The sequence below is a fragment of the Pseudophryne corroboree genome, chromosome 2 (assembly GCF_028390025.1).
Source record: "Pseudophryne corroboree isolate aPseCor3 chromosome 2, aPseCor3.hap2, whole genome shotgun sequence".
Taxonomy (NCBI): Eukaryota; Metazoa; Chordata; class Amphibia; order Anura; family Myobatrachidae; genus Pseudophryne; species Pseudophryne corroboree.
Window position 1 is genome coordinate 149,909,492 of NC_086445.1, and position 9,443 is coordinate 149,918,934.

Genomic DNA, 9,443 nt, shown 5'->3' on the forward strand with positions numbered 1-9,443 from the left:
TGGATGTATTGGAACCAAATTAGAAATAACATACAGTACTCATACGCAAGTAATCTCACAGTACTATAGATTTCGGTACTGCAGAAAAATCTGTGACTTTTATTTCCTGTAGCTGCTAAAATACTCTTTTTACTGAATATATTACTGTTTTAGGCACCAGTGGTACTTTACCGTTTAGGTTACCCCGCTGAGACCTTAGACACATGCAAATGAAAAGTGTGACATACAAAAGCATACTTGCATACCTGACCCTCTCCATGAGGGAGAAAATGCTCTGTTCCTGGACTTTCCTGGTAATGTATGATTGCCATCACCTGTGGTGAGCTAGTTAATTGATAAGAAAGGTGTTTCACCACAGGTGATGGTAATCATACATTACCAGGAAAGTCCAGGAACAGAGCATTTTCTCCCTCATGGAGAGGGTCAGGTAGGCAAGTATGATAAAAGATGGCTGGACTTTCCATGCAGGGAGACCAAAGGGAACAGAACTGCAATGGCCTAAACTCTAGCAGTATTTTAAGCAGTGTTTTTGGATAACCATTCATATATGTTAGGATTAAACGTTTGAATAGAAATGTGTCTCATTCTTCTGTACATGTCAGCCTGGAAAGCATAGAGTGTATCCTGATTCAATTCTACAACCAGATGCCGGATCATTTTTCTACTTAATTTGGTCAGACTAGACAAGTACTATATTGTAGACACACAGGTCTGGACATTAATGACTGCAGACATGCAGAAGATTCCAGAAAACGTCCCTCATTCATCAAAATGAACAAAATATCCTGTAGTCTACAAACTCCCCCTAAAATATACTGATCTATAGATTACTAAAATACTTAAAGACTAGATTCTGAGTTTAGAGCAATAGCGGTGACTGGTAACCCCATTGATTGATTGATTTGATTGATTTCCAATGCAGAACACACACTCACTGCTAGATTCCTTATTCCAAATAAGTAACAGTCAAGGGTCAACTAAACCGCATTATTACTGAGCAGTTTGCTACTGTACACCTATATATTATTCTAGGCAGGGACAATGCTGAGATTTATCCATGATTAACTATGGCAAATGTAAAAATAAATAAATAACATTTAAAATAAAATTCTCTCAAATGAGAGCAATACAAATGGGACATCTTACAGGTGGAAAGCCCGGCAATATGCATGTTATATATGTAACATGTGTCTGATGATACAATGCATCCAATATCAGGAGGGTGCAGTGCCTAGCCTGTGCCTATTCTCTCAGTACAATGTGCTGACGATGCAGTGTGTGAGGCAGACGGGGGATGCTGGGCTACCTTACTGATTAGGTTATAGATGCAATTTTGCTGAAATGCAGACAATTAAGGGTTTGCATGACAGATAAATTACATCCATCCCTACTAATGCCAATCATTCCACCATGCTGGCTGCTGAAAAAATAAAAGGGCAACTCCCCTCTGCCCATGTTCACTTCAGGTGTGTTCCATTCTAGCAAGCCTTTGATCTATGGTAATCCAGCAGGGCACAGGGATTTTCAGGCATGTGACATATACAGTAGATGCAGTAATGTCTTACAAATCAATAAATCTCACACACAGGTCTCACATTAACACCTGGGATGCGGAGTAATAAAATGGTGACCTCAACCCTGTACAGCAGCAGCTGGTGATGAAGCCACTTGGACCATTTTTTAGGATGAATGACAGAACTGTATTTCTTTGTCTAATTAGTATTCCAACATTCAGATTCCCAATCTCTACAGCTACAAGGGAAACTAAGACTGCTTCTGGAATGTAAGCTATTCCTCTCCCCAACATGCATCTCTGTGTAAAGGAAAACTACAGCATCACATTCTACAGCCTTTATACATACTGTAAGTTTAGTATATAACTCCCACCGCCTCACACACTCCTCTTTCCCTACAGACTGTATATAAAGCTGCCAATCAACAGAACTATTGTCTGCTCTGTCTTTCAACACACAATCACTAACCCATCAAGGCCAATTACCCACAGAGGAATCAGAGGGGGCCTGTATATGATGGACCGGCATCCTGTATGCATTGTCACTGTGATGGGAGATAGATTCAAGATATTCTGCCAGCATCAGCTAAACCACCATATTCCAGTACCGTATAGCACTTGCAGACAGACCAATAACTATATCATTTTTTTCTTTTTTTTACATACATACAGCTATATTATACAGATATATTAATATAATTATTATCGCATATAGCGACAACATATTCCATTGCGCTTTACAATTGGGATGTAGATGGACAGATAGATAGACAGACAGACAGACAGACAGTTTGATACTGTAGATACTGTATACACATACTGCAATAAATTGTTGGGCTTGCAGAATGGCAGTATAGCTTAGGGACTATACGTGTAATGAGACGTGATTAGATGAATCAGACCAGCTCTGTGCCCACCTCCCCTGCACCCCCTGGCACCGGCTGCCCAGGGGGCACACGACATTAATACAAGTTACAGCATCTTGTACTCTCCGGTTGCGGCAGCAGCCACCAGGCTGCCATCTATACAGTATATCAGCAATGCTCAGTGCAATCAGCGGGCAAGCATACTGTCAGTGTAGCCGACTTACCTGATTTTGTCACTATTCCCCCTTTCTCAATGATTGGATCTCAGAGTGAATGAAATGGGCCAGGCAGTAAATGTCTCCTTTCTGGGTGTATTGTGCCTTTGTTGTGTGTCTCCTCCTGGCCCACTGACTGGATGAGCTGCTGCTGCTGAGTCCGGGCTGCAGCTGCTTTCCTTCTGCTATTGCAGTGATTTGCATTAGCCCGGCCCTCAGCGAGATGCTTCTCTCCTCCTCACACCAGCAGCAGCAGCAGCATCCACCCAGCCAGCCCACCCTTCCCTGCTGGCCTGCTCCCTCCTGCATCACATATGTGTCGCTGCTGCTGGTGCCTTTACTTATTAGAGCTATGTATTGCAGCTCCTGGCAGCACACACAAGACCATCAGCCATGACCTGTGTAACTCACCTGAGTAACTTTACTACACCTCACTCAGTCTCTTTATTATGGAGCAACCATTAGGCAGGTGCAACTTTTTCTTAATTGTGTGTTTATTGTAACATGCAGCACAAGTGACTAAGGGGCCTATTTATCATGGGTCGTATATTGAATGCGATCTGGGTGTGATCTTACCGCCCGCGATCCTATCGGCAGGATGTATTTTCCAGCACATGCAGGGACAGGGGCTCTGAAAGGAGCCTGTCCCTGTGATGTGCTCAGGCGGCTGCAGGGGGGGGGGGGGGGGGGGGGTAATTGGTAAATCTGGCAGCATTGTATCCACCATAGAAGTCTATGGAGGATGTGGCTGCGGGCAGCTATGGAGGGATCACAGCAGGCTATAGCCGCAAACATACTGTGATAAATCGGCCCCTAAGAGACTGGCTGATTATTCCTTAAAGTAGGTGAAGTATTGCAGCTATTCATTATATGCAAATTACTATGCAATTTAGATTTCAGGGGTAGATTTACTATCCTTCTTTAAGAGATAATGCGCTATATGCACACGTTATGTGCCGCAAATAGCGCATCCCCTAATGTATTATCCCGTCGAAGTGATATTGTAAGCAGGGGCGGTATGCGCCCTCTGCCTTATCGGCGCCTCTATCTGTTAGGCAGAGCACCGATAAGCTTGCTTACTTATAAACGTTCGGTGTGCCCGCACGTTGGTCTCTCCTACCCTGTTCCTCTTCGCCTCACAGAATCGGCGCTGCAGGTCTCCAAGCAGTTCCTCTTTTTTTTTTCCGTGTCTTTCAATAAACTTTATTGTTAAACATACAAAGGCTCCAGCATCCAGCAAAGCAAACCGCGCATGCGCCAGCATTACTCCCGCAAGGTATGCTGGGAGTAAATGTACGGCGCAGGCGCATAAGTAACAACTGCGGCCAAGGGAGACGGACGTTATGGGAGGACGCGTATCACTAGCAGGGTGAGATAACGCACTCCCATAACGAAGACAGCAGCCTTAGTAAATGCATTGGAAAAGAGGACCCACTTCACCACGATAATGTGGTGAAGCGGGTCCCAGCATATAAGGAACGAAAACGGCATTTTAATAAATCTACCCCTCAGTTTGAACACACCTCACCCAAATCTAACTCTCTCTGCACATGTTACATCTGCCCCCCCTGCAGTGCACATGGTTTTGCCCAACTGCTAACAAATTTGCTGCTACGATCAGGGGGTAAATTTACTAAGGTGGGAGATTTTTAGAACTGGTGATGTTGCCCATAGCAACCAATCAGATTATATCTATTATCTGCTAGAAGCAGCTAGATAAATGGTAAGTAGAATCTGATTGGTTGCCATGGGCAACATCACCAGTTCTAAAAATCTCCCGCCTTAGTAAATTTACACCCAGGTCTGAATTACCCCCTCAGTTATATGTAAGTACACTCTCTGGGTCTGGTTCAGAGATGGAAGTAAATGCACTTGCGACATGTAAAGAAGATGTGCTTTCATGCACTGTGCATGTTCCACACAATGCTGTGTTCAGAGCTACAAGTGAAGTGCTGCTGCAGCTTTATATGCCTGGAGTGGCAGATCAGCGGCATGCATGTGTAAGTACAGCATAGAAGCGTCATGCAGATTTATATAAGTGTACAATGTCCCATGCAGATATGTCCTATTTAGACTTGGATGCATCTCAGGAGGCAAGGGCGTAGCTACCATAGGTGCAGTTAGTGCAGTGGCTATGGGGCCAGGAGCTGATAGGGGCCCCCCTTCCATGTCACAGCTACATGTGTATATACATTTTTCCACATTTATAGATACATAGTGGTCCTTACAATCTTTTGCCTTGGGGCCTATAATATATCTAGTTATGCCCCTGCACCTGCTCATTGTAATGTGGCATAACATGAACTGGAGGGCATTATAATGTTACATGATATAAACTGGGGCTCTGTAATTTGGCACACATTGAAGTGGATGCTCTATATAGTGTGGCATAATATGAATTGGGGACACTAATGTGGCATAATGTGAACTGGGGACACTTTAAGTCATAATGTGAATTGGGGGCACTGTGTTGCGTTATGTGTACTGGTAGTTCTACAATGTGACATAACGCGAACTAGAGCACTTCTATGGGTCATAAAATAAACTAGGGCACTACTATAGGGCATAATATTAACTAGGGCACTATTATGGTTCAGAAAATGAACTAAAGATCTATTTCAGGGGCATACAATTAACAACTGCTGCTGAGAAGTGTCTCTCTAGAACAGGCATTCCCAACCACGGTCCTCAAGGCACACTAACAGTGCAGGTTTTTGTGATATCCAGGCTTCAGCACAGGTGACTTAATTAGTAGCTCAGTTATTTTGATTTAACCATCTGTGCTGCAGCCTGGATATCACTAAAACCTGCACTGTTGGTGTGCCTTGAGGACCGTGGTTGGGAATGCCTGCTCTAGAAGCATTGGGACAAGGGCCCCTTCAAAATGTCGCTATGGGGCCCACAAAGTTCTGGCTACGCCCCTGTCAGGAGATGTATCTATTACAAGTCAATAAGCATTGGGATAAAGAGGAGTGTTGATAATGATGACGGTGTTAGTACATATTTGTAAAGACTTTAAATAATAAACGGTACAATCCCCATCCTCATCATAACAGGGAATCCTGCAGTGTGGGATCAACCATATCATTAGTGGGAAGCAGTCCCAGCACAGTCAGGACAAGACTGGTGCCTCTGGGGTAGGGCCTGCAGGGAAAAACAAGTGAGCAGCCCCACTCATATCCAAAGCCAACCAGCCCCATGATGTCTAGAACTACCATTACCAGTTTGTCCGTGATGGCCAGTGCCTTCTGTTCCACAAGATTCTAAAAAGGAACACAAAGACTGCATATGCAGATAAATTCTATGAAGTTAAAACAAATTATATTGAAATAAAAAGTGACAAAACCACCATTTTACCATTTTATTAAACAGGAAAATCACAATCATCTACATTCATTAGCCCAAAGGGAATCTTCATTATCTACATAGTTGGGGAGGGGAAAAGTCATTTGTTGGGCCCTGGCAATGATCTGAAAAGTGCGGAGAGTGGGTCTGGCAGAAGGGGTCCCATCTCTGCTCTTTATAGGACTACTGCTGGTGCCCGGAGGAGGGTCAGTGAAGGGGGTGGGGGGGGGGGGGGGGGGGGGCACAAAGGAGGAGGCCTGTTACATTCATGTCAGAATATAAATGGACTTCATGTGATTTGGAAGGAATTTTTCTGCCATGTGAGCCACAGCAAGAGCTGTTTGAAGTCTAGGCTGATGTTCTAAATAGACTAAAGGTCAATAAATACACGCTAGACGAGAAAATAAAAGATATCACTAAGGGTGTGTACACACGGTGAGATATTTTCTTTCGATTTTGACTATATAGTCAAAATCGCAAGAAAAGTTAGTGCAGATGCGCGGTCCCGCCAGGTTGGCATCGCAAGAAAAGATAGACTGTGCAGGCAAGTCAATCCTTGCTAGATCGGTGTACTATCTAGTTCATCTCACATGTCAATGACATCTCACAATAGCCAAAATCTCACATAAGCCAAAATCGTAAGCACGCATAGTCCATATCTCAAGAAAAGTTAGTCAAAATCTGTGCTATCTGGGCTCTGGGGAGTTCAAGGGAAATCGCAAGTGAAAATCGGGCATAGCAAGGATCTCATCGTGTGTACACACCCTAAGAAGAGCCAATCTGAGCGAGATCTTTTACAATCTCGTCTAGTGTGTACACTCAATGTCGTTAACGATGCGCGCTCCCACGCATCGTTAACGACCCCCTCCCTCATCTGAACATGTACAGACGAGGGAGGTCCTCGTTAACTGCAGCCATGCTGCCTCATGAGCATTGTTCCCCCGTCACCCTCCCCCCCCCCCCCCCCCCGCCGTTGCTCCCTTCCCCACTGACATTGGCAAGTGTGTGTGCACTTGTCAATGCCGGAACCCTGCCGGGTCCCCGCCGCTACCAATATAGGCATCAGTGGGGGCTCGTCTAGTATGTATGGGCCTTTAAACATCACATAGTTACCTACTGTCTCTGCCCATTACCTGGGTACGGGTGGTAGTCATGTGACCGCCGGTCGGCTGACCGACAGTCACATGACCTCCTCCGTGGGCCCGACGGCTCACTATCCCGATGGTCGGCATGCCGACCAACAGGGACTATTTCCACTCGTGGGTGTCCACGACACCCATAGAGTGGGAATAGAACCCGTGGCGACCGCAGGTCACCACCGAGCCCGCAGCGTGGCGAGCGCAGCGTGGCGAGCGCAGCGAGCCCGCAAGGGGCTTGCTGCACTCGCCCCTCCCCGCCGGGATCCCGGCGTCGGTATGCTGCCGGGATCCCGGCGTCGGTAAGGTGACCGGCGGTCAGGAGACCGCCGGTCACCCGTACTACACCCCCTGGGTACAGCTACAGCCAATCCCCAGCCATCTGGGGGTATATAAGGCTACAGCACCAGGGGCTGGTTGCTAGACTCTATGATTTTGGCTCTGTTTCAGCTACCAGCAACTGGAACCCAACCTCTAAAATTACTTCACTGTAGCCTCTGAGCTATAGTTATCAGGGCAGGCTCATACTGCTTAGCCGCATATCACCCGCAGCCCCTGCACTCATGGTAAATCTGCTATTGAACATGATCCAGGTGATAACACACACACACACACACACACACACACACACACACACACACACACAATAAACTGTATTAGAAGGACATACATTTAAATGTGGAAATACAAGAAAAAATAATAATTTTAGGTATGCAATAAGTGAGACAGTGTCTTTCTCGTGTTTGTAGACATCACTGACACTTTTCCATATATGTAAGTTAATGCAGCAGGTATGTACTGTACAACAGATACACAAAGCACATATACAATTCCCTGTTCTGCCAAAGCCGGGGTCAGGGGATCGGGGTAATCCACCATGTTGGAAATCCTCGATTTGCAGATTCTAACCAAAAACTGATTGGGATCGGCGAGTTGGGGATGTTTTAATATGCTGTATTTATATGATTCCCTGTCGGATCGCCGATCATCCATGTCTGCTGATCTGTGGATCAGATAGGCATCGGCAGAATGGGGAATCACATTACAATAAGTGGACAACTGAACTGTCTCTATTAACGTGTGCCATTTGTACTGTACACTGTATTACCTGGCTCAGGGCCTGATTGGACATCTGCCACTTCTGGCAAATACCAGAATGGCCGATGGCCTGACAGAGCAGCTCCGTCTCCTGGCACTGTGCATGCATAGAGATGGGGGCATGCCGTGAGGGCACTTGTGACATGCCCCATGTTGTGTGGCAACTCCATTTTCTGCGCGCCGTAGCCTGAAATACTGCCCCCATTCCATCCGGTAATATATGCACATTCCGCATAAAACTCATTTGGTGTAATAAATATCCCACGAGTGAGGCAGCAAACAAAGGGTGAGATAGATTGTTGCATAACCCTGTGGCCTGGCTATACTGTCTGTGAATGTACTGTAAGAATAGTATAGTCTCAGGAAAGCTGAGGAATAAGGGGATATTCAGTAGAGATTATTCAGATGTTCTCCCTGATCCACAGGCATGTGCTGGATACACCTCACTCTGCTTTTGCATCTCATGAGCTTCAGAGCATTGAATTGTGATACAGGAGGCCGGCGTTTGGGTTTTAGGTCATAAGATTGACACCGGCATCCATAACCCTCCCTTCCCACAGCCTAACACTAACCCCCCCCCCCCCCCCCATACACACACACATGCAGCCTAACCCTAACCCTCCCTGGTGGTGCCTAAACCTAACCCTCCCCTCACTGCAGTCTAAACCTAACCTTCCCCGCAGCCTAACCCTCCGCGGGGGTGCCTAGCCTAACCCCCCCATCCCCGAAGCCTAACCTTAAGCAGCCTAACACTAAACACCCCCCCCCACACACACACACCCCCCTCACCTCCCTCAATGGTAAAATCTAGGAGACCCCGGCATACTTACGTTCAGGATGTTGGCGGTCGGGATTCTGTCATTCACATTCCAAGTGATGTTGGTGTTCCGGCACCGGCATTGTGGCTGCGTGACAGGATTCCAGCTTCGGGATTTTCGAGGACCGGCATAACGAACACCATCATCCTGACCATACCCCAAAATGGATATCAGGATTGCTTAGCCGTCCTAGACTAGTGCTCATTATAAACATTTTCAGAAACTTGTGCCATATACTGTTGCATACTGTATCAGGGCAGTCTGACATATGTACATGGATGTAGTACAGCCTAGTTTTGACAGTACAGTATGTAGAAGGGGGTATTTAGCGGGAATTATGTTAGTTAAGAGTTGTGTTTACTGTGCAGATATTTGAATTGAACAAATGTGTTGTCCATTAACTTTTTAAAACCAGTTTCTTCCAGTTCAATTTGTGTTAAAATGAAAGAGAA

The 9,443-nt window shown here is 45.8% G+C and overlaps 1 protein-coding gene across 4 annotated transcripts in view; it reads right to left on the minus strand.

Moving 5' to 3' along the window:
* The window catches only part of DCLK1 (doublecortin like kinase 1), a 560,745-nt gene extending 557,895 nt beyond the window's left edge, over positions 1-2,850 (minus strand). For 3 of the 4 annotated variants that reach the window (XM_063951824.1, XM_063951822.1, XM_063951823.1), the window contains exon 1: positions 2,604-2,850. The gene's annotated coding sequence lies outside the window, so the exon portion shown is untranslated. The remainder of the gene's footprint in view (positions 1-2,603) is intronic. The other variant, XM_063951826.1, reaches the window with a different exon arrangement.
* Between the last annotated feature and the right edge of the window lie 6,593 nt (positions 2,851-9,443).